This window comes from Aphidius gifuensis, linkage group LG2 (genome assembly GCF_014905175.1).
Source record: "Aphidius gifuensis isolate YNYX2018 linkage group LG2, ASM1490517v1, whole genome shotgun sequence".
NCBI classification, from domain to species: Eukaryota; Metazoa; Arthropoda; class Insecta; order Hymenoptera; family Braconidae; genus Aphidius; species Aphidius gifuensis.
Window position 1 is genome coordinate 22,722,347 of NC_057789.1, and position 24,349 is coordinate 22,746,695.

The window sequence follows — 24,349 nt, forward strand, 5'->3', positions numbered from 1 at the left end:
AAAAAAACTTCGTCATGTAATAAATTTATTTATCAAAAAAAAAAATAAATAAATAAAATGAAAAAATATTCATATACTTTGTAAGTTTAAGAACATAAAGTCGTATATATATTTAATTTTTTTTGTTGAATGTAAAAAATATTTTAAAAGTCAGTTGTATACAGTGACTGATAGTCAGTTTCAAAGTGACTGATAGTTTTTTCCTATATTCAGACAAAATATTTTTGATGAAAATAAAAAAAATTCTTTCAAACCATCAAGTTTAACAAAGTCATAGTCTTTTAATCTTTGAATGGCAATTGGTATCTCATCAATAATGATTTACCACTGGCAATAGAAAAAAAAAGAAAAATTTATTTTTCATCAATTGTATTTTGATTGGCACGAGAATAAAAGTATTGGCGTTCGGATAAAATTTGCTTGGCCAACTAAAATTATGTCTGTGACGCCTCGTCGAGTGGCTCACTGACGTTTATACCCCTCCCTTTGCCACAATTGGTCTGTCAGACTTTTTTAAACAAACAATAATAAAAAAATTTGTAAAAAAATGAAAAACAAGAGAAAGGCCACAAAACCACTGAAAAATGGTAAAATAAATTTTTTTAAAATCCGAGTTTGAGTGCAGAATAATAATGAAAACGGACATGTGGTACAGTTGGAGAATTTGAAATCAGGTGGAATAAAATAAAAAAAAAAAAGATAAAAAGAAAGGGATAACAAAAATAAAAAAAAAAATAAAGTCGATTGGAAAAATCGAAAAAATAAGTTATATACATGACAAAGGTATAGAGTAAAAGACCAAGGTATAAAACAAATGAAAAAAATAAATAAATAAATAAATAAGCATAAAAAAAAATGAAATAAAAATAAAGATAAAAAAAGAAAATAACGGGTTGATGATGGTTTCAGAAAATCGTCAGTTGAAAGAGGATCATGAAAAATATTCCGCACGTTTTCTTTCTGGGGTTATAGATAATAAGGTCACTTCCTTTTTATCGTAATTAAGATACTTGTCCTGATTAACTCACTCTCACAAGTATAGAGAAAAAAAAATAATTATATTAAAAAAATAAAATAAATAAATTAAACCTATATTAAAATAAATAAAAATATAAAAATCCAGTTTTTAATTTTACACCAAGAATGAAAAATTAAAAACAAACAAAAAAAAAAAAAATTAACAAATATAGTCGGATGTAAAAAAAAAAAAAAAAACAAAACTAAACTAAAAAAGAAAAGTGCAAAAAATGAAAAACTAGAAATTTTTTCGGGCATACAGAAATTCAATCTAGAACACAATGTTAAATAAAATAAAAATATAAATAAATAAAGGTATTTAAAAAAAATGAGAGAAATAAAATAGAAAAAAAAAAAAAAATAAAAACTGTCGTCGAATATTCCGGTTGAGCGTATTCACAGTCATTGTGGCATGATGCGAGTGTGCAATTAAAATAAATCCTGTGGGTGAAGATAAATTTTTTTTTTTTTCATTTATATATACATATATATATTTTGTTTGTTTATGATTTTTTTGTTTTTGACTGTTGATGTATTTTATATTTTTTTGTATTTAAAAAATTTTTTGTAGCATTTTCTGGTGCATATTATAAATAATTACTGTGCTCGTCTTCATTATAACGTTGCTTGGTCAAGGCATGCATAAAAAATTAAGCTAAATAAAAATAATAATTAAACATACAATATGATATACAAATTATTATTATTTTTATTACTTAAAAAAAATATTCATTTGCTCCTAATTTTGTTGAGGTAACTTATATTTAAGTGTTTTAATCATATTTTTAAAATAAGTTAAACTTAAAAATTAATACATTTTTAATTAACTTGTTTGCTAATTTCAAATAAACATAAATTTGTAATATTTTTTGAAAATAATTGAAACTGAGGTATTTCATTTAAACGATTAAAAATTCATAGAAAAATGCCAAGGGAATTGGTAAATTATAATACGAAGGAAAAAGAAAATATTCGAAGGGGAAAAATACGTGTAAGGTCAGACTAAGGGATATTTGATGCTACGCTTTACTATAATAATAATAAAAAAAAATAAAATGAAATAAAAAAAAATTAAAGGAACCAGGAAAATACAGGAAGAAAATAAATTAAGATATCGCACGTACAATCTTAATTTTATCCTTGAATTCCCCGAAGAGCTCAGAATGTCATTTATGTTTTTGACTTTATTAATTAACATGACTTTGTTTTATCAATTTCATCAATTTATCATAAATATCTTGATTAACACTGTAATTTTTTTTTTATGCTCAATTAACTTGTTTGTCGTAAATTAATTATTCATTATTTTTTAAGCAATTTTTTTTACTTATTTTTAATTAGAGAGCATTGAAAAATATTATTCCACTAATGAATACAAAATTATAAAAAAAAAAAAAAAATGTTCAAAACATATGAAAAAAATTTTTTTTTCAGTTATTTAAAGAAAATAATTTTGAGGATTTTGTTTTTATAGTATATTCAGTTCATTCCACATATGTATCTATTTTTATTTATATTTATTTTTTGTTTCAAATTTTTTTTAATAAAGAAAAAAAGCAAACAAAACTTATGGTTCAAAAATAATAATAATTTTTCAAATAAAATAAAAATTAAACAACTTATTAATTAAAAATGATGAAAAAAAATTAATTTTTAGTTTATTTAAATTTATTTTTTTATTATTTTGATAATAGAAACAAAATAAACTTGGTAAAAATTAAAATGAATGAATTAAATAATATTAATTTTTCATATTAAAGTATAAACATATTTAAAAAAACAATTAAAATAATAAAATTGAAGCATATTTGATAATAATTAAGTTTTGAAGGATAAAACAAATAATATCATTAAAAAAAAAATAAATAATAATAAATGGTGTTGCTGGTAGCATGATGAGAAATTAATTACAGATCGGGTGTGAGAGAGGAAGACATGAAAGGCTTGAGCACTATCTAACCCTCTTTAATTGCACAAACGGATATGAAATATTCAGGTCACCCTGTTATACCACCAGTGAATGTTTTACAAACAAAATGTTCAACTGGCCGCGTAATCACGCCCACCACCGATTAATCTAAATTCTTGATCAATTCTCAAGCACAATACTTCTGTTCTCAGCTTTTTCTGTTAAATTTTATCAGTGTGTGATAAAATAAAAAATAGTTTAATTCTATTTTTGATAACTTTTTTTTTCATTCACTTTGTGTGTTTTTTTTTTTTTTTTTCTTTTTTGTTCACAATGTGTGTGCATTGATGTGGGTCAATTTTAGATAGTCGATATTTGGATATGACATTTGACAGGTGGCACTGAACATATTGAACATTTTTTTTTTAATCTTTTCTTTTTTATTTTTATTTTTTCAGATTTTTATACTTTGTATTTTGTATTATTTGTTTATTTATTTATTTTATTTTGGCTTTTTATTTTATTGAACGGCAGTGGTTGGATAGTATATATATGTGGGGCATTAAGATGAAAAGGTTGGATAATAACTGTATTTGATGAGTACGATACAAAGTGGGGATGAAAAGGTTTTGAAGGAGTGGCTGAAGTTGCCTCAGGGAAATCTACATGAATGCCCGCAATCAGAATTGCATTTCTATTCTCGAAGCTTTTTCTTTTTTTTTTATTTTTACATTTTCTGATTTTACATATTTTTATCCAGACTGTATTATAAGCATATTGTCAACGATATTTTATATTTCACATTTAATAATATTAGATATATTTTTTCAAAAAAAAAATGAATAAATAAATAATGGAAAATCATATTATTTTAAATATAATGTCTTGTCAATTTTTCAAAATTTCAATCAATTAAAATTAGTTTTAATTATTCAACAAAAATTCAAAAGACAGTCATACAATTTATTTATTTAAAAAAATTTTTTATGACTTGGATGTCTGAAAATAATCTTTTTTTTTTTTAGTTTTCATAAAAGGTTTTTATAAGTACATAAAAGTATACATTTTATTTTTTTTAAACTTTTTTTTAGTACTCATAAGCCGCATCGATTACTCGACCGGAAATCCGCTTTGTCCCTTCAATGTATTACTGTGCTTATAAAAAATATACACTCAGTAAATTCATGTCACTATTATACTATACTACTGCATAGAATTATTTTTTTATTTTTAATAATCGCAGAAAGATTATACTGATGTTGATATTATATTTTTTTTACTCTTTAGTTTTACGTTTGAAGTTTTATCTGCCTTTAAACATCGACAAGTTCTGACTAAAAAAAAAATTCATATTGCAAAAATAAAAATTTACATACATCATGAGTGTTATGTGAAAAATATTTTAAATTATTAATTCAAGTTCAAATTTTTGTCAGGGCAAATAAGAAATTTTCACCAGTCAATCACCGTGTTTTTATTCAGATAATCTTATCAATCATACCGAATATGAATTCAAAATAATATCAAATGTATCAAACAAGACAAAATAATAATAAAAATAATAAAAGTGGTAGTTTTTCATTTTGAAGAGACAAACTGAAAGATATATATAGCAATAATTTGATTGAACGTTATCAAATAAATCATTGTAAGACATCCTGATAAATAAAATATTTCTGAGAATTGACAAATATTTATAGATGATTTTTTTTTATGTATCTTTAAGAAAATCAATATCAAAGTTATAATGTCCCTTTTAATCAAAAATTAATACTACTATTTCCAATTACAAGTGAATTTAATCTTCAAGGTTCTTCATAATTTCGTATAAATCAATTAACAAATTGAGTTATAATTTTAACTATATAAAGATGTCACTAAATAACTTTGAATTTTAATCAAGTTATTGATTCTATATAATTTTATGAAAATTAAATGTTTATTTTACATGAAAAATTGAAAAATTGAATTTTTGGTCTGACACTTGCTTGACTTGTACTACTGTAATGTGTAATTTCAAATTCAAATTATAAAATATAGTTATAAAAAATTAACGTAAATTCAGTTTATTATTTCAGTGATTAAATATTTTTTTGTTAATTATTCACTCAGAATAAAAAAATAAAAATTTAAGTCTGAAACTGATAGAATCAAGTAAAAATGGAATTTTTAAATATTTATTTTAAAACTATAAATAAAACCTTGTGTTTATATATTTTTTTTGTGATTAAATAATTGAATTTTACTGTAGAATAAAATAATAAAATTTTTAATCAAGAGATATTCAATATAACGAGAATGATGCTTTTCATCTTGCATGTTTTTGTGTAATCTTAATCAATTTCGATGTTTGACAATAGAATAGCAAGGCACTACAGAAACATTGATTGATTGATTGATGAAAAAAGTTTGATTGTCTAAATTTCAAACAAAAATAAATAGCATATTATACAGAGTTTAACAATTGGTTGTATAAAAGGGTAAAGGTTGATGTATACATATAACTGGAATAACATAAGTGTGTCAATATTTTTAATCTTGTAGATAGAAAAAAATAACTTTATGTACTCTTATTTTAAGAATTACTAGAGAAAGAGAGAATAAAAATAAACCGTATTTTTCAGCCAACAAATTGACATTATGTAATATTGCAACCTTATTTACTTTACAATATTCAATACAATTTTTATTTTTTTTAAAACTCCAAATAAACTTTCATCCAATTATGTCAAAGTTTAAAAATTTTATATTTCAAACTGTTCATCTTACAAACAATTGAATGAAAAAATTTCACCTATTTTTAGAAAAAATTTCAGCACTTTTGTAAAAACATAGTATTGAAATAAAAAAAATACTTAAGCAACTTGACTTCAAAACTTCAAAATTATATATATATGAGCCTTGACTACAGGTCTAGTCAATCAGACATAGAATTCAACTTCATGAAAACTTTATCGTGTGCATTCTGGCGCTTTCTTCTGTTACTTTTCATTGGTCATCGAAGGGGAAGAGCAGAAAGTTGGATAAATAAAAAAAAAAAAAATAGATGTAGAAAAAAAAGCGTGCAATGGAAAAAAAAAAATTACAAAAAAGTAGAAGCGATAAAGAAGTACGAGCGTTGAGACTACTGGACCGGGGAAAAAGTCTAAGCCATCTAGCCGAACGATAAATTATCGGTTGGTGAAAATCAGTTGAATTCCTTCAGTGTAATCGTACACGACGTTATCGTTGTTCGCTTCATGAACGTTCGATTGAATTCAATACAACTCCAATTATTTTTTAGCACACAAAAGATTTAAAAAATAAATAATAAAAAAAACCAAGTTAACAAATAAAATTCACTATAAAATAAAATATATATGATTAAAAGAAAAAAAATTAATTATTGAAAATAAAATTAAAAAAATAAAGCTTCAAATAAAGCTTATGTTATGCTAATTATGCTGATAGACAAAGAAAAATAATATCAAAGTAATTTATTTATATTTAATTGGATATACTCATGCGAGTTTCATTGTTATTGAGAACAGCAGATCAGAGAATATCTCTCACGTAGCGTTTGGGTATGTCCTTGAAACGAACGTCCTCGAAAGTCATCGAAGCATAATGAAGCCTGTATTAAGCTCTAAACAAGCTTTATTGAAAGCTAGTTGGTCTAACCATCTGAGTAATTTGTACAGTAAAAATAAAAAGGATATAAAAATTTGTATAGATTTTTTTTCGTTGAAGAAAGAAATAAAATTAAATATAAAAAGGAAATTTTCAAATCCATGTAAGATGTCCAGTCACTGTGAATTTTTTCATGACATGCAAGTGAGTCTTGAACTAATTAGCAATAATTGTCAGACTTTGTCTGAAGAACGGAGGCTTAGCCCACTAAATATAATGGCATCTTGAGCTTTTTTTAGACACATCGCTGGGAACAAATACAAGCTTAGCTATCGCCAAAATATATGGATCTTAGGATTTTCACTTAATTAAAAATACATATAGTTTACTCTTTATTCAGAGCTCGAACACGATCGAAATAAAATCTTAATAAACTTCAAGTTAAATAGGTCGTGAGCTTTTATTTACTTGTGACAAAAAATTTACATGGAATGCATAGAAACATGAATGGTATTTTTGGATTTTTATTTTTACTTTAAATAATTTTTTATAAATTTAATTTAATTTAATAATAATATACATGATATTTTTAAAAATCTTTTTACAAACGTCTTTGTATTACTACAGTAATCGATTACTGCAGCTTTAGGTTATTTTTGTTCATGGTCAGCATGAATTGGCTAAGATTTTTTTTCTGTATAATATCGAGTAATAAAATCAGCTATATTTTTTTCTTTTTTTTTCGACAAATACAATTATTTTTGCTCCATTTTTACTACAATAATAATTTTACTAATAATTTTCTAAAAGTTCAAAAAGTTTTCCACGTTTTTCTTTAAGTGATTTAAAAAACCCATTTATTTGTCATTAATAATTTTTTTCTTACGTTTATCAAATTTAGGGTTAAATAACTTCATTATTATCATTAATGTTTATCAACTAATTTCTAAAAAAATTTATAAATTTCATTACAGTTAAATAAAACTAATATTATTTTTTTCGTTGTTTAAAGATTGTTATTATATTAATGTTAAATACTAATTTCTAACATATACTAATGTTAAATTAATTTTAGAAAAATTGTGCACGTAGCATTGCAAAAGTATTTATATTTTTTCCATTGTAGGCAAGACATTTTATTAACGCAATCAACACGAAAATTTTAAATAAAAAACAGTTTTTTTTATTCAAATACATTTATATTTATAAATAAAATATAAAATATATATTCATTATAGATTTTCTTAGTTTCACAATATATATTGCCACACCTTAACAGTTACGAAAAAACTCATTCTCGTTGAAATCTATTTTTTTTTTCGACAAAAAAAAAGTGGAAATTGCAATGGTTGAGGTGTAGATACAAAAACACCTATAGTTTCAAGATCAAAAATAAAACGAAGAAAAAAAATAATAGAAAATGAAAAAGATAGAGCTAGATAGTGACACTTACAAAAAAACAGAGAAGACAGAAGAAAACTATGATGAAAAAATAGAAAAAAAAAAAAAGAAGCATTGCAGCTGGCTCATTCCCAGAGTTTCCTTCCTCAACATTTTTTTAATATCGTTTTTTTTTTTTTTTATATAGGTTTTATACTTTTTTTATTCTCTAAAATTTCTTTTCTAACAATTTTATTGACTTATTTTATTCTATATTTCTTTGAAGCTTGACTTTTGAGTCAGAACATTCTCGTTAAAGATGCATTTTACTTATATATAGAATTTTATAAATCTCATTTTTCTAAAAAAGTAGAAACAAAACAAAAATCTATTAAAGAAATATTCAATTTAAAAGAGAGTTTTTTATGTCATATTATTCTGAGGGGTTTTGCAAATTTTGAAGAAAAAAGATTTATTTTTTAATGGAAATCTTTAATTTTCATTTTATGTAAACGTTGCAGAAAACTGTAATTTATTAATAATTTTTTTTTGTTATTAACAATTTTTTAAAGAAACAGGCCCTCGATCATGCAATGTTATATTGATTTTAAAATTTCATGCAGATAAGCTCATTATTCTTTAGAAAATTTATAATCTCAATCGAATCTTAATTTTTCATTATTTTTCATTATTTATAAATTGATATATATATATATATCAAGTTTATGGCAAATAATTCAATTGAAATAGTAGGTTTTATATAATAAATTTATATTTTATTAGGAAAATTGTTTTTATTCAGAAAAATTGTGAATTCTTATTTATCAACATGATTAATTGATGCGTCAAAAACAGTTGACAGAACATCAACATATATTTGTCACTTTAGACGTAAACTTCAGATCGTATTTCTCAGATTTTTCATGTTTTTAAAATAATTCAACTGTATATATATTAAAAATTCTTCATCAATTATCATTTTACTTTGTGTTTGTAACGCAGGTTTGTTAATTAAATATTTTTATTTAATTTTTAGTTTGTTAATTAAATATGTTGTAATAATAAAGTATGTCACTGTTGAAAAAAAAAATATATATAATATATATTATATGTATTACGACTGAGTTTTATTATAATATAATAATAAAATTTATTTCAAACAATGAAGAGTAGAAAAAGAACTTGTAATTCAAATTGAGTTTTTAAATTTTAAAATAAAAATATAAAATATGTACACTTGAATTTATAATTTGTAAAAGAAAAAAAATTTATTTATATGATAAATCATTTAAAATTGTAGCAATTTAGTAAAATTATTAATTAATTTTTTTTGATATATCTTTATAATAAAAATAGTAATACAAATAAAAATGCATAAAGGAAATTCAAAGGCGTCACGGTTGAGCAAAGTTTATATAAAAAAAAATGTAATAATAATAATGATGATGATAAAAAAATAAATAAAATTCTAAAAAGAAAAAAAATACAAGAGTATGCAGATAAAATTAAACAAAAAAAGAACAAAAATGACAAAGAAGTTGAATGAAAAAAAAAAAGAATAATTAATAAAAATATATATAAAGAAATTTAATTAAAAAAATTAAAAGTGTTAATAAATATTCCATGAGTCACATATACACACATCCGTGTTGATCCAGACATGTGGATAATGAAAGAATGCAATTTAAGATTGAAAAAAAAGTAATATCTAAAAAGTATAGGTTTAATGTAAAAAAAGAAAAAGCAATTGCGCGTAATGTAGCCACTAATGCGTTGGTTTTCTCCACGCATCCGGTTTTTTTTTCTTTTTTCTGCATCCGATGTTCTGAGACCAAACAATTTGAAAATGGGTAAATGCGGTTAAAAACAGGACGTATTAAATGAGAATAAGAAGCTTGCTTAAGTGGAAGTCTGCAATGAGCTTCACTTGGAAGAAAAGAAAAAAAAAGGATAGTTAAAGCACAAAGAATTGTAGAATATATTTTTCAACCGTCTTACCTATTGTACTAACGTATTACGGAAGTGAATCTTCAAAGTAACCGTCAATACTACCGTATTGAATTCTATCACGCAAAGTAAATAAATGTCATAACTCGCTTAAACTAATTGAGATAAAGAGTCCGTTTATGCTCAAATTGAAGATATTTAAAAACTCTACAACAAAGGATATGAAACAAAAACTTGGTATATTAATTAGTAATTAGAAATAGAATATAACAAAATCTTTAACGCAAAATATTCAAGAAAACCACGAAAAAATGATGGATGCAGTTTTTTACCAAGCTAACTTCTATAAAAAAATTTTTAAGTTTAAAGGTTTTTTTTTTTTTTGCAAAAGTTTGTTAATCAACGAAATTGTAAATTCTTGTTTTTTTTTTATAAATTATATCTAACTTTTTTATAACAATACATACAATTGAATACTTTCTGATTAATATACTATCATAATATACCCGAGTGGAAATTGAATCCGGCTTGGCCGGATCCTGATCCGAATCGGATCCAGTATGGCTAAGGTAATCCGGATCCGGGTTTCCTGACCCTTTTCGGATCCGTTATGGCTAAGGCTAACCGGATCCGGTTTTCCTTACTATTTCCTGATCCGAATCGGATCCAGATTGCCGGACTTTAATCGGACCTTATTTTTTTTTTTCAAAGTTATCTCCGGGTGCGGTCAGGTTTGGCTAAGGCTAACCGGATCCAGTTTTCCTTACTCTAGCCTGATCCGAATCGGATCCAGATTGCCGGACTTTAATCGGACCTTATTTTTTTTTTCAAAGTTATCTTCGGGTTCAGTCAGGTTTGGCTAAGGCTAACCGGATCCGGCTTTCCTTACTCTTTCCTGATCCGAATCGGATCCAGATTGCCGGACTTTAATCGGACTTTATTTTTCTTTTCAAAGTTATCTCCGGGTTCAGTCAGGTTTGGCTAAGGCTAACCGGATCTGGTTTTCCTTACTCTATCCTGATCCGAATCGGATCCGGAATGCCGGACTTTAATTGAAGTTTGTTTTTTTTGTCAAAGTTAACTTCCGGATTCGGTCAGGCTTGGCTAAGGCTAACCGGATCCGGCTTTCCTTACTCTTTCCTTATCCGAATCGGATCCAGATTGCCGGACTTTAATCGGACTTTATTTTTTTTTTCAAAGTTATCTCCGGGTTTAGTCAGGTTTGGCTAAGGCTAACCGGATCCGGTTTTACTTACTCTATGCTGATCGAATCGGATCCGGAATGCCGGACTTTAATTGAAGTTTGTTTTTGTCAAGTTAACGGATTCGGTCAGGCTTGCAAAAGGTAAGCCGGATCCGGTTTCCTGATTTAAACGGATCCAACTTAGGTATTTGAAAAAAAAAAAAAATTAATTTCAGAATGTCATTTATTTTTTGATAATAATAAATACATTGTTGCATTATATATAGTATTAATCATATCAAGTTTTCTATTGTAATTTTGAAATAACTTTCTACACTTGTAAGGACTTTTGATTTTATGGATTACATTGCCTTACGCCGTGGTCAATAGGATAAAGTTGCCGACTTTGAACAGAATTAGCCCCGAGATCGATCCCCGCAAAATCCGGAATTTTTAGTTTAGTTTAGGTTGAATTTTCTAAGATAAAAATATTGTTATAATGATTGTTAAAAAAATAATTGAAAAAAGCAAATATATTTTTTTTAATCAAAATTTTTAAATAAAATTCGGATCCGGTTTTAAATAAAATCGGATCCGATTTGGATGTAAAATCGGATCCGATTTGAATGTGTAAATCGGATCAATTTGGATGTAAAATCGGATCCGTTTTAGATGTAAAATCGGATCCGTTTGGATGTAAAATCGGATCCGATTTAAATGTAATTTCGGATACATAATTTGGTATCCGATTTAGCCACGGTGTCCTTATTGTAACCGGATCCGGTTCACCGGATCCGATTCGGAGCCTAGCCGGCGTTACATTTTCAGTCCGAATCGGATCCGGCCAGCCTGATCCGATTCGGATATGTAATCAGGTAAACCGGATCCGTCCTGGATCCGAATCGGACTGAAATTTCCACTCGGGATACTTCTTATTTTTTTCTTTTTTCTTTTAATGAAGGTTTAGGAAACGAACAACTGATTCGCTGGAGCTTCGAAAATTCTCAATTTTCAAAAGAAAACGAATTCGTTACCAACAGTATTTTTTTTCTTGTTTAGCTCTGTCAAGTAGTGTTAAACTTGAGTGTTATGGTTGAACCACTGAATAAACCTCGCGATGCTAGAAAGAAAAGAACCTCAAATTTTCCCAACGATACAAAAAGTGGCAGCCTGACTAGTAGAGATTACTTGAGGCTCCTTCTTTTCTAACATCACGAAGTTTATTCAGTGGTTCAACGGACATAGAATCAACCACAAAAATATATCTCAAACCTCAATAAAATTAAATTAAATATTTCAGGACCCTCCATTTTCAAACTTCATCTTAAAAAACTTCAATCCCACCGGGAAAGGGTTAAAAAAAAAAAAAAATTTAATTTTCTACGTTGGTATATACCAATCAATTTTAGAGTAGAACCATGGCATGACGACGGACAAACACACCTCATGTGGAGTTAGTTACGAAACGAGGAGGCGGGAAACTTGAATGCCGCGGAGATGGCAAGTTGAGGGAAGGCGATAATCGAGACACAGATGGGGTGAATTAGACATCATTAACATCATCAACACTAAATCAGCTGTTTTGGCAAATTCAAAATATTCTGTCTCCCTGGAGGAAATATTTCTCCGGCTTTAGTTCAGCATTACTTCGTTTCCGGCCCATTGTCGTAATTTCTCCACCATCCATCTCACGGACCAAACACGGAGCAATGCCGCAGTAATGCCAGAGAAATATTTCCACCAGAGCTACCAAAATATAATATTTTCTCCATGTACATATTTTTTTTTCTCTATTTTACAATCAAAATGAGTAAATAATAAGATTCCAAGGTATTTTTTTGCTACCGTACATATTTTGGTTTTCAATTTCAAGACGCATTTAAAAATAATATATTCCATTATTACAATTCATTTTTTTTATATTTTTGTTGATTTATTTCCTGAACGAATAAAATAAATATATTTATAAACCTTATTTATTTATTTATTTTATTTATTAAGTTTACGCCCTTGACATTTCTTTCTTAAATATAACCTTAAATATAACCTTAAATTTTTTTTATTTACAATTTAATACACACACTTAAATTGACTGGTGTTAGACCCAAATGCTGCACCGAAGTTTTGCAAAATTTTTAATAGGAAATGAATTTGTTACTAACACTTTTATTTTTTCAGTTTATTAATATGCATTTTATTTTATTATTTTAAAGTCAAAAAAAATTCCTATTATTATGAATATCAGCATTATATAAAATTGTATTATTAAATTGTTTTTTTTTTTATTATCATGTTTTTTTGGAATTTTTATAGATTGGTTGCTGGCTGCGTTCTTATTGTGGTCTAGAGCAATTATTAAATTTGATAATCCTTTTTTAGCATATACTCCAGGGGTGCTTCGAATAATATTTTTTAAATTTTTGTTACAATTTATATATAATTAGGTGACTATTTCGTAATCATTTATTTGTCACAAAAATTTTAAAAATATTTTTTCATTAAATTAAAATATTTATAATATTATGGTACATTCGTTGAAAATAAAAATACCGTAACAAACTATTGAATAAACAAAAATAAATAAATAAATAATATATAAATCAAATAAAAGTGATGTTTTTTCAAAACAAAAAAAAAAAATATTCATTGAATTTTTTTAGTGGTTATCATGACAAACATTGGGAATTCCAAAACCACTTTAACACTGCTAAAGCAAAAGTAGATTTTAATACGCATAATTACGCACCGAGTTAAATATTCAAACGATATATTTCAACCGGAAAAACGCACGCATATGTATTTTTATATCATAATGCTCATGGACCAGGATTTTAATAATAAAACCAGTTAAAAGTTTCAAGCTTTCAAACAAATAACAATTTTTTTTTATTTTTTCAATTAGTCACCATATAAAAGTGCTGGTTTGAAATATTAATAAACTATTCAATATCCTGCTCCAAAATGAGACAGATGTTTCGATATTCCAACAAAATTTACCACATTCAATTGTGAAGCAAAAATTTGTAAAAAATTATTATTCAAAGAGTTGTAAATACATGAAAAAAAAAACATATGAATACAATGAAAAGAAAAATTTAAATATTTTAATAGATTTTACATATTTATGACAATAATAATATTTATTTTTTATCTTTGCAACTAAAAAATTTATTTTTATTTACCATAACTAAACTTTTTATTATACATTTTTTTTATAAAAGCTATACGTATATGTGTAGTTAATTCAAATTGAATAGATAAAGTGAAAAAAATTTAAATATATATATATTAAATATGTATACATATCAAAGAAATATAAAATATTGAATAAATAATGTGAGTATTTTTTTTCTTTGTACATAAAAATTGTGAGTATACTTATAAATCAAAGAGTTTATGTGTACCTAAAAGTTATCCTAATAAAGAAAATAGGGTAATTATTATTCGATGAATTAATTGAAAATTTATATTTACGTTTTAAGCTATATATTTGTTTTTCAATACAATGAGAGAAGCTTTGAGGGTTATCATAAGTAAAAGTTTTTTGGTTAGTGGTTGTATGTGAAAACTCAAAGTTTATGATGAAAACTCAAGAGTAGGTCGTCCATAAATATATAATATACACTCGTGAATGTATTTTTATTTTAAAAATTATTTTGATTACATATTCATTTATTATTATTATTTTGTTCTTTAATAAATAAATATACTCCATATCACAATCTCAAGTAGGGAAAATATTTATATTTAGGCATACATATTTTTAAGACAAAAAATTACATTTATTTTCACTATAATTTATATTTATTTTTAATATAGATATTATTTCTATTTGAGATGTATAAAAAAATAGATAATAAGAATAAAAAATGCATTTATGAGTATTTTTTGTGTATTTGTTAATTAACGTTGGAATTTTTATTTACTCATCATTCAGATTTTAAATTTTTCAATATTTATTAAAATTTTTGAACAACTACAAAATATCATGAGCAGATAAAATAATATTTTGTAGGTAATTTATATACGTTTATGTATATAAGACAACAATATATGCGTATACAATATTTTTATTTATATTCTTTGATCAAATGTTTGTGTGCGTGTGTGTGGATTTGTATTTTAGTGGATTGGTGTGTTAGTGTAAGAATAAAAAGTTTGATAATATAAGCCAAGTTGGTAATATGGCTAAGCATTATATACAGAAAATATTACACTGTATAAGGGAAGGTCTCAATTTATCGGTCATCATATATTTTACGTTACATTCTACTGGACGATAAATAAACTATAAACACAACCTATTTGCGCCAATTTTTTTTTTTTTTTTTGAAATTTATCAGTGATAAGTTTCGATAAGTTATGGCAATTTTTTTTTTGTTGTTGATTAAATTAGTTATTTATTATACATTCATAAAATGAAATAATTTAAATTTAATTAAAAAATTATTTTATGATGTATTTAGATTTATAAATTATAATATTTGTTTCTTAATTTATAAACACTATAATTATTTCGAATATATTTATATTTTTATATTTTGTTATCGAAAAATATTTTTACGGTCTGAATAAAAAAAACACCTTGACTATACTGTCCCAGGAATTTTTTTTAGCATTTATTTGTTTTCTGATACCATAGATTAGATCACTATCAATCCACAATCTTTGAAATTACTAATAAATTATTAAAATAATAAATTACTAGAAATTACTAGTCAGAAAACTGGGTAATTACCGGTAACTAAATACAAAATTTACCAGAAATTTACCGGTAATTTCTGGGACAGCTGCTACCAGTAATCTACCAATAATTTTCCGGTATTCCGGTATTCATCGTGGAAATCGTTTACCACTGATCTACAGTAATTATACTACGTGTTTCGTTCTCGAGATCACAATGTAGTACCGCTAGTGTACGCGAGATGTCACCACGGTTTTTAGCCTAGAATATTAAAAAAGTTGGGTATGTGTGTATGCTTTACCTTTACTAACCTCATAACGCTTTTTGTGCACGCACAGTACACAACACCAAAAAAAAAAAAAAACCTAGTGCAAACAATTCTCTCATTTCTCTACAAGTGTAATGTCGGAAAAAAGAAAGTGTAAAAACGAAGACATCCTGGCAGCCAGGAAGAAGTTAAAAGAACTGCAAGATTTTCTGGAAAAAGAAAATCAGGAGATCCATAGCAGCCAAGAGTATGATAAAGGTAACCTTACCACATTTGTTACTCTTTTTATTTCTCGAAAATCAGGGAGAAATATAACAGACTAATAATATAATCATAAACGTAAAGTCATTAACCTTCTAAAAATTATAATATTTTTTTTTTTTTATTCTTTCAAAAAACTTCTTTTTGTAAATGTTAACCAAAAAAAAAAAAAAAAAAAAAGCACATGTTAGATGATGCAACAACTACCTCGTACAACCAATACTCTGGTTGTACGTGGGTGAAACACAAGACTAGTTTTATGCATCAAGGTAGACACTTAAATATTTCAATACTACTTGAAAAATTGTTTTTTCTTCTCTTTCTTTCTGTCCACTTAGCGCCAGTAAAAAAAAAAAAAAAAAGATTTTTAATTAAATACCAATGCAAAGAAATATATGTATAAAAAAAAAAAAGAACTTTACTGGGATCACTCCGATCACGAGTCTCATGATACGTCAACAGACGTAGATTCTAACCCAGAGGCTTCACCAAGAAGCGACTCGAATCAAGATGGTGACCCAGACTTGGTACCATTGAACCAAGGTCTGCTGCAAGATTTGCAAGTAGCAGAAGATCCTCAAAACAAAGGAGAATACTTCATACACCCAGACTTAGCATGCTGCTGGAACGAAGTATTAAACCAAGGCCTTGATAAGTCTGTCAAGGAGACACAGACGACTGGCTATTCGGGGCAGACTTTGGCAAACGTTTCAAGGCAGCAATGGCAGTAAAAAAAGTAGCCACTTCATTGAAAGGGCAATTTCGTACCAATTCCAGAAACAACCAACGTTTAAACTAGAAAGGCCCATCTGTACCTCAACCACTGTTGGCACCAAAGTTCCAGATGGGCCCAAGACCTCAGCCGTCACACCCACGCTATACACACCAGCCAAGGGGACAAAGAAACACCTACCAAGGCAACTCATCCAACTTTCTCCATCAAAGGAGACAACCCAGCCGACCAAGCCCACCCAGCAACAACCAACAATAACACCGGTGAGTAAGATTGCAGGCCGTCTGGCCTTTTTTACATCTTTTTGGTATACCATCAACTCTGATCCTTTTATCCTTGAAGCCGTATCTGGATTAAAGTAACCTTCCACAAAAAACCTTTTCAAAGCTGTACACCAATTAATCTGGTTTATAACTCTATCGAGCAAGAAAACATAAAATTAGCCATTGAAAAATTAATATTTCAAGGAGCTGTGGTCCCTTGCTCACCCTGTAAAGGACAATTCTTGTCCAGGTACTTTTTGGTTCCAAAGAGCAGTGGAGGCATGAGATTCGTGTTGAACCTCAAAAAACTAAACAAATTTATTCCCACTGACCATTTCAAGATGGAAGACATTCGAACTGCGTCTAAATTAATGTCAAAAGATTGTTATATGGCCAGTATCGATTTACGTGATGCTTATTTCACAGTTCCACTTCATCAAGAGTCTCGTAAATTCCTGAGATTCGAGTGGAGATTCTCCATGGTTATTTACGAAAATAACAAAGCCTATTGTCGCCAAACTACGAGAAGAGAAACTACTTTCAGTGGTCTATCTAGACGACTGGTTTTTATTGGGCAGTACCAAGTCCAGTTGTATAAAAAGCATGTCAAGAACACGACACCTTTTGGAATCCTTGAGATTCGTAGTTCATGAAGAAGAGAGCATGCTGAAGCCAAGTAAACAATGCAAGTTTCTTGGACTAATCCTCAATTCTGCTTCAATGTCCCTGGAACTCACTCCAGAGAAAAAACACAAGATTATTTCACTAATCTCTGAGTTCAGAGCAAAATCATCCTGCTCAATCAGAGACTTTGCCATGTTGTTAGGCACCTTGGCAGGCTCTACCAGCTGAAAATTATAAGCACACACGAGATCATTTATGCAAATATTCAGCTCTGCTAAGATCTGAGACTTTGATGTCATAATATCTCATCAATCTTCAAGCAGATTTTAATTATGGTTGTTAATGTATCTAATACAACCAATCCTATCAGGCAAATGTCCCCACATTCTTTAACTTCTCATTTTTCTGAAGCATCAGGATCAGAAATTAAAATGGGTTCAGGTAAACAACCGTTTAGGCACCTTACATCAACAGAATGGGTGGTGTAAAATTTCAAAACCTGAACACGATAACGTCCGAAATCTGGAACTGGTGTGAGCCAAAAAAAATCTGGTTATTTGCCACATATATCCCATCAAAAGAGAACATAGATGCCGACGAGGCCTCGAGAGTGGCTAACATTAACACAAAATGGAGTTTGGCTGACTGGGCCTTTGACATAATCACCCAAGAATTGGGTAATCCTGATATAGACTTATTCACATCAGCCAATAACACAAAATGCTAAACCTACTGCTCTTGGCACAGAGATTCATCAGCACTTTGCATCGATGCTTTCACAATACGTTGTAAATATTTATAATTTATAATAAACGAGTATTATTGAATTATAAATTTCACGAAATTCATTGAAAACGGTTTTTTTATTTTTATCGTCAATTTTAATGAAAAACTCAAAAATTTTCTAGAAAATCTCTGGAAATAGTTTACAGAAAATTTCAAGAAACAATTTCTAGAAATGTTTATTAGAATTCAGTCTTGCTTGTAAACATGGTAAATTAATATTCATAAAATTTTGTAATACTCGATTTGTTAATTATAATTTTTATTTTTTTTTCTAATCTAGAGAAACTATATATCTTGTATTTGATTTAAACTATTACACCACTAAAACTTTCATCTTTTTTTTTTTTTGATGCAATGAAAATTTAATAAATAAATTTTCAGTAATTGAATAATTTTTTTTTATAATAATTTAAATTGAATAATTCAGTTTTTTATTTATTAATTCTAATTTTCAGCAACATATTTTATTTGAAAAAATTTGAGCTTATTCTGATCATATAATATTATTTTTGATAATGCAGCTGATATTATCACCTCATATTATATGCGTTGTATTTTTTTATTTCTTTTATTTGATACACAGTGAAAAATCGAATACAAGCAAAAAAAAATATAATTTGTCAAAGGTACATAAACATCATTGTAGCTACGATGCTTGCTGGAAAATTACTGGTAGACTGTATTGTTAAACATTTACCACAATGATTCTATAGAAGTCAAAGTAAATCTTCCCCAAAGCTTAGTACATGCGAGTAAACAGACTTCTATGATTCAGCATATGTTTCAAATTCCTTAGCCTCAATGGTTTATTTCTATCCGAAAACTAATTATTGATCCAATCGAAAACATTTTAACCCTAATGTATATTTTTTGTTTTTTTCTTTCAACTCGATCGATGGCTTTTATTTTATTTTTTTCATATTAAATTTATTTGACGTCATGACGTTAACCATATGTACATTTATGTATACTCAAAATTGAAATAGATCAGATTAATGTAATAAATTATTGACGGCAATTGAAAATTTTATGCAAGTATACATACTTGAAGAAAAGTCAATTTAGTTACATGTATAATACAAATATGTATTTAGGTTATTATAATATCAAATATAAACTAAGTACAAGTCAAATTGTGTCTTTCTAAAGTTTCATTTCCCTAGCGTAATGTCAATAAATCAAGGCATCTAATGCAGAAGAAGTTATCTTCAACATCTACAAAGATTAATTGGCTCATCTCAGCTCAGCACAATGTTTGCAGGAAATCAGAGTTTCTCACTAATCGGATACGTATTAACACTGACGATAAACCACATGGATCAACACACTTTGTGACATTTGCTAAGCTGTATTTATTTTCAGCGTTCATGATGGGACCACCAGGTGGAAACAACAAAACAAAAACAAATAAAAAAATCAAATAAATAAAATAAATGCCTATTGAGATATGGATGTTTTCCATTATTTACAGGTATTGACGCTTGTGTCACATCAATTTTTTTTTATATGTTTGAACAACGTCAAAAAGTTATTAAAAAAAAATAATGTGATGTTCTTTAATGGTCATCCCCATCCAAGACTTGAGTGGTGAGAAACGACCTGATATGTGTTCGCAGTAATACAATCGATACCTGACAATTAAAGTATTAAAATTATATGCAGCTTTTTATATTTTTTTCTCATGCTGATGACACGAATAAAATTAGACTGCAGTTGAGTCTCAATAGAGCTTGCCAGTAAATTTGATGAGTCAAAGTCAATTTTATCAACTAACTTTTGATTTTTTTAAGTGATTCAGTTGAAAGAAACGTCGGGATTGAATATCAAAAATATTCTTTAATTATTTTTAATATATGAAGATTCTGTACATTGATATATGTAATAAAGATTAAAGTCGTCTTTGTTTATGATTTATTAATAAAAATGTTGTGCAAGTGATCGAGACAGTTCTTCAGTGTAGCCAGCTGGGTGGAGATTATATGGTCAGTTTCTTAATCTATATAAATTGCAGATATTTAGCAGTGTGATTATACTGTTTATTGGTGATAAAAAAAATCTTAATAATGTTTCAAGTTTTCAACTTTCGGTCAACTTATAAATTCGGTCAATTCATGTGACTTTTTGTTATTTTGAGAAAATTTTTTAAACTTTTCAATCGAATTGGCTTTTAAGAACTTCAGTTTATCTTATTTTTTTTTCAAATATTTTTTCTTCGAATATGTGGGCCTTAACAAATTTTTTACATAAATTTTGGGGCTGGGTCCAAGTCTTAAAACTGATCGATTACGCTTTGACTAAGGTTTCTATCAACTTCGCTTGATAAATAGCAACAACTATATTTTTTAAAGTTTTTTAACATTCATATTTTTAATTGAATAAAAACAGAAATGTTTTTTTCAATTATATTATAATTAAAGTTGAATTGTAATAAATTAGATTCTTACAACGACGAATTGACAAATCAAAATATAAAAAAAAAAACAAAAAAAAGATAACGGCACGTGGTGTTCCCAAGCGGTCACCCATCCAAGTACTAACCACGCTCAACGATGCTTGACTTCAGTGATCAGACGAGAACTGGTATTTTCATCGTGATATGGTCGTTATCTGAAGATCACTAAACTCCAAAACAATTATTAACCCTTTTTTAACATTTTTCACTAGGTTAGTTGCATATTTAAATATGAAAACGCAGATCTGAACTACTCAGATCAATTTTTTGTATTCGTTTTATGCAATCATGGAGGAACATAGGGAAAAGTGTAAAGAATCTGCACGTTACAATTTTTCATTCTATTAGTCCATTACTTCAAAATGATAAAACCAGCTTCTCTACATTTTTTCACATGTCCCTACATGATTGCATGAAATGAACACGAAAATTTGGTCGGATCAGTTTAGATCCGATTCGAATTAAATTTTAATATTTGTTTATGCAATCATCGTGGTAAAACTGCTCATAATTGTTGTAGTGTAAGGTAATTTACAGATAACGACCATATCACGATGAAAATACCAGTTCTCGTCTGATCACTGAAGTCAAGCATCGTTGAGCGTGGTTAGTACTTGGATGGGTGACCGCTTGGGAACACCACGTGTCGTTATCTTTTTTTTTTACCATAATTTCCTTTATCAATCAATATTTTTTTCGATGCATCAAAATGTACTGCCAAAATTTGTATAAATTATTTAAAAACAATTGATGATTATTTAGAACCTAATTATCGAAAAAATTTCAAGTGCGGCCTTGGTTGTAAATTTTAGGGCAGATAATATAACTGCTGGAAAATTTTTTTATTGTCTCTAAATTTTCTTCAATTCTTCTTTAAGTTATTTTTGAAAAATCTCTATCCGTTTCACAAACGAGATTCAGGAGAGATATCATTATGAGATCCCAAAAAGACTTTATTTTTTTACAGAAAACTTTGTATTAAATACAGAATTCCACACCAAGACAGGATTTCTACCAGAATATATAAATGTGTATAATAATACAAATGTATAAAATGCAAAATGGTTACTCAACAAAGCCAACAAAATATATTATAATGGTTCTTTGTGAATGTATTAATAACATTTTTATGTTGTGTTTATTTTACAATTTGTTGCTTAAACTAATTTAACACACTCAACATGTTTAACAATTCATATATACGAAAAAATAAAAATATATGTCTACATTGAATTTAAAAAATTTTCGTTATTTATTCATTTTAGTTTATATTACATTTTAAAAGAAAACAATGCAAAATACAAATAAACAATGAATTAATAAAAATATCAAACATTAAGTGTTAAATTTCTAATGATCATCTTTTTTATATTAAAGATCATTTGTTTGTACCTAATTTCAGGGTTTTTCTTTTTTAATTAATATTTTGTTTGCCATATAATGGAAACATAATTCTATGAAAATTTCATGCACAAATAAATAGTTTTTTAATGAGCATGAACAGCAATTGAAAATGCTGAATTTCGTCTGCAAATTACAGAAAATATAAAATTGCAAAAAAAATCAAAATAATTGGAATTAATTTCTTGAAGTTAATTGAAATTTCTGGAAAAAAATGTCATTTCAAATTTTCAAATTAAAAATTTTCTTTTAATGTACTAAATACTTATTCAATTGTAAAATTAAAATGATGGAAAAATTGAAATAAAAAATAGGTTGAAAAAGAATTTAATTACCTTGATATGTTTAGCTTATATGAATTGATAGTTACTCAAATTCTCAGAGTACTAATATCATACATATATACTAAAGATCAAGGTAACTTTGATGTTAACTTTGGTATACCTACGTCTATTTAACAGTTAAGTTGTGGAAACTTGAAAGTCTTGATGCTTCAGTTTTCTCATTCCTTCGAGTATCATCTTATTTTGTATCCATATAAATAAAAACAAACATTAACATATATATATAAAAAAAAATAACTACCAGTAAATCCAACATCAGCAATCTTACTCGTTATTTCAACTGGAAAACTTTATACACAAAATTTGTTTTTTTTTTCAGTTAAAATATTCATTTGAATATCATTAAAAATGAAAATTTTCAAAAAAAATTAATCTTTTGATATTTATAACTAATAAGCATTTTCTTACATACAGTGAAAAAAAAAAAATTGGGCAATGAAATTATTGCTTTAGATAAACCAATCCAGAAAGTTAAAAATGCAAAAAAAAAAAAAAGTAGTACCAAATACTAAAATAAAAGTTACTCGAACTCTAAGTTGTCTGTTTGTAAAACACAATACAGACAAACACACAGGCATATGAAGACAAGCATGGTTTTGGTGTACGATGTTAACTTTGCTTGCTAGTGTGTAGTCGCACACACATATACTACTGAAGAACTTGTGTTGGTTTTTCCATCAGTGGCATCACAAAAAATTTTAGAACACGGGAATAGAAAATAACGTTACTAATATACGGGCCCTTCAAGTCATAAATATTAGTTCGGCAATGCGACTGGGAATCAACCTTACATCAATTACACGGAGAGAAATCCGCAGCAAATAATGCTGTAGAGTATCAAAGGTATCAAACAAATTTTACTGTAGTCTACTGGAAATTGAGAAGTTGCGTGGGGAGGCCACCAGGATCGACTAGAATTTCCTACTACACTACAGTAATTTTAATCAAAAACAAAGAAAAACGTCACAAAAAATTAAATAAAACCTTATTATTTAAACATCAGAATAAAAATGTAATGTGTTTATTAATTTTAAAAAAATAAACCATTTTATAATTTTCATGTGTTTCACCGTATTTTAATTTAAATTCATGAATAAAATAAAAACAATATACTTTTTTAGAAGAGGTTAGGAACACACTTGATTTCCAATATATATTCGTGTCATCTGGCGGGAAAACCTGCACACAGAGAAGGATATGTTAACAGTTAACATATCCTGTTTAATGTTAACATATGCCATGTTAAAATGGGTGGTGGCTGATAAGTTTACATCAAAGATATATATATTAACATTAGCGTATCTTAATAGCATAGCGTATGTTAACTATTAAGATATATTGTCATTGACACAATTTGAAGGTTAGGTTGATAGTTGAAGACATTTACGTATGTAATATGAAAATTGAATGTAAAATTAAGAATGAATTTATAAAAGTTAAATTAAATAAATTTATGACAACACGAGTACATATTATATTATATTACAA

At 27.0% G+C, this 24,349-nt stretch overlaps 2 non-coding genes across 2 annotated transcripts; one reads left to right on the forward strand and one right to left on the reverse strand.

Annotated features, from left to right (window-relative positions):
• Positions 1-21,153: 21,153 nt before the first annotated feature.
• Positions 21,154-21,272, reverse strand: LOC122850753. Its single transcript, XR_006373660.1, has one exon. It is a non-coding gene; the product is annotated as a 5S ribosomal RNA (ribosomal RNA).
• Positions 21,273-21,652: 380 nt separating this feature from the next.
• On the forward strand, positions 21,653-21,771 carry LOC122850741. The gene has a single exon (XR_006373649.1). It is a non-coding gene; the product is annotated as a 5S ribosomal RNA (ribosomal RNA).
• Positions 21,772-24,349: the final 2,578 nt, after the last annotated feature.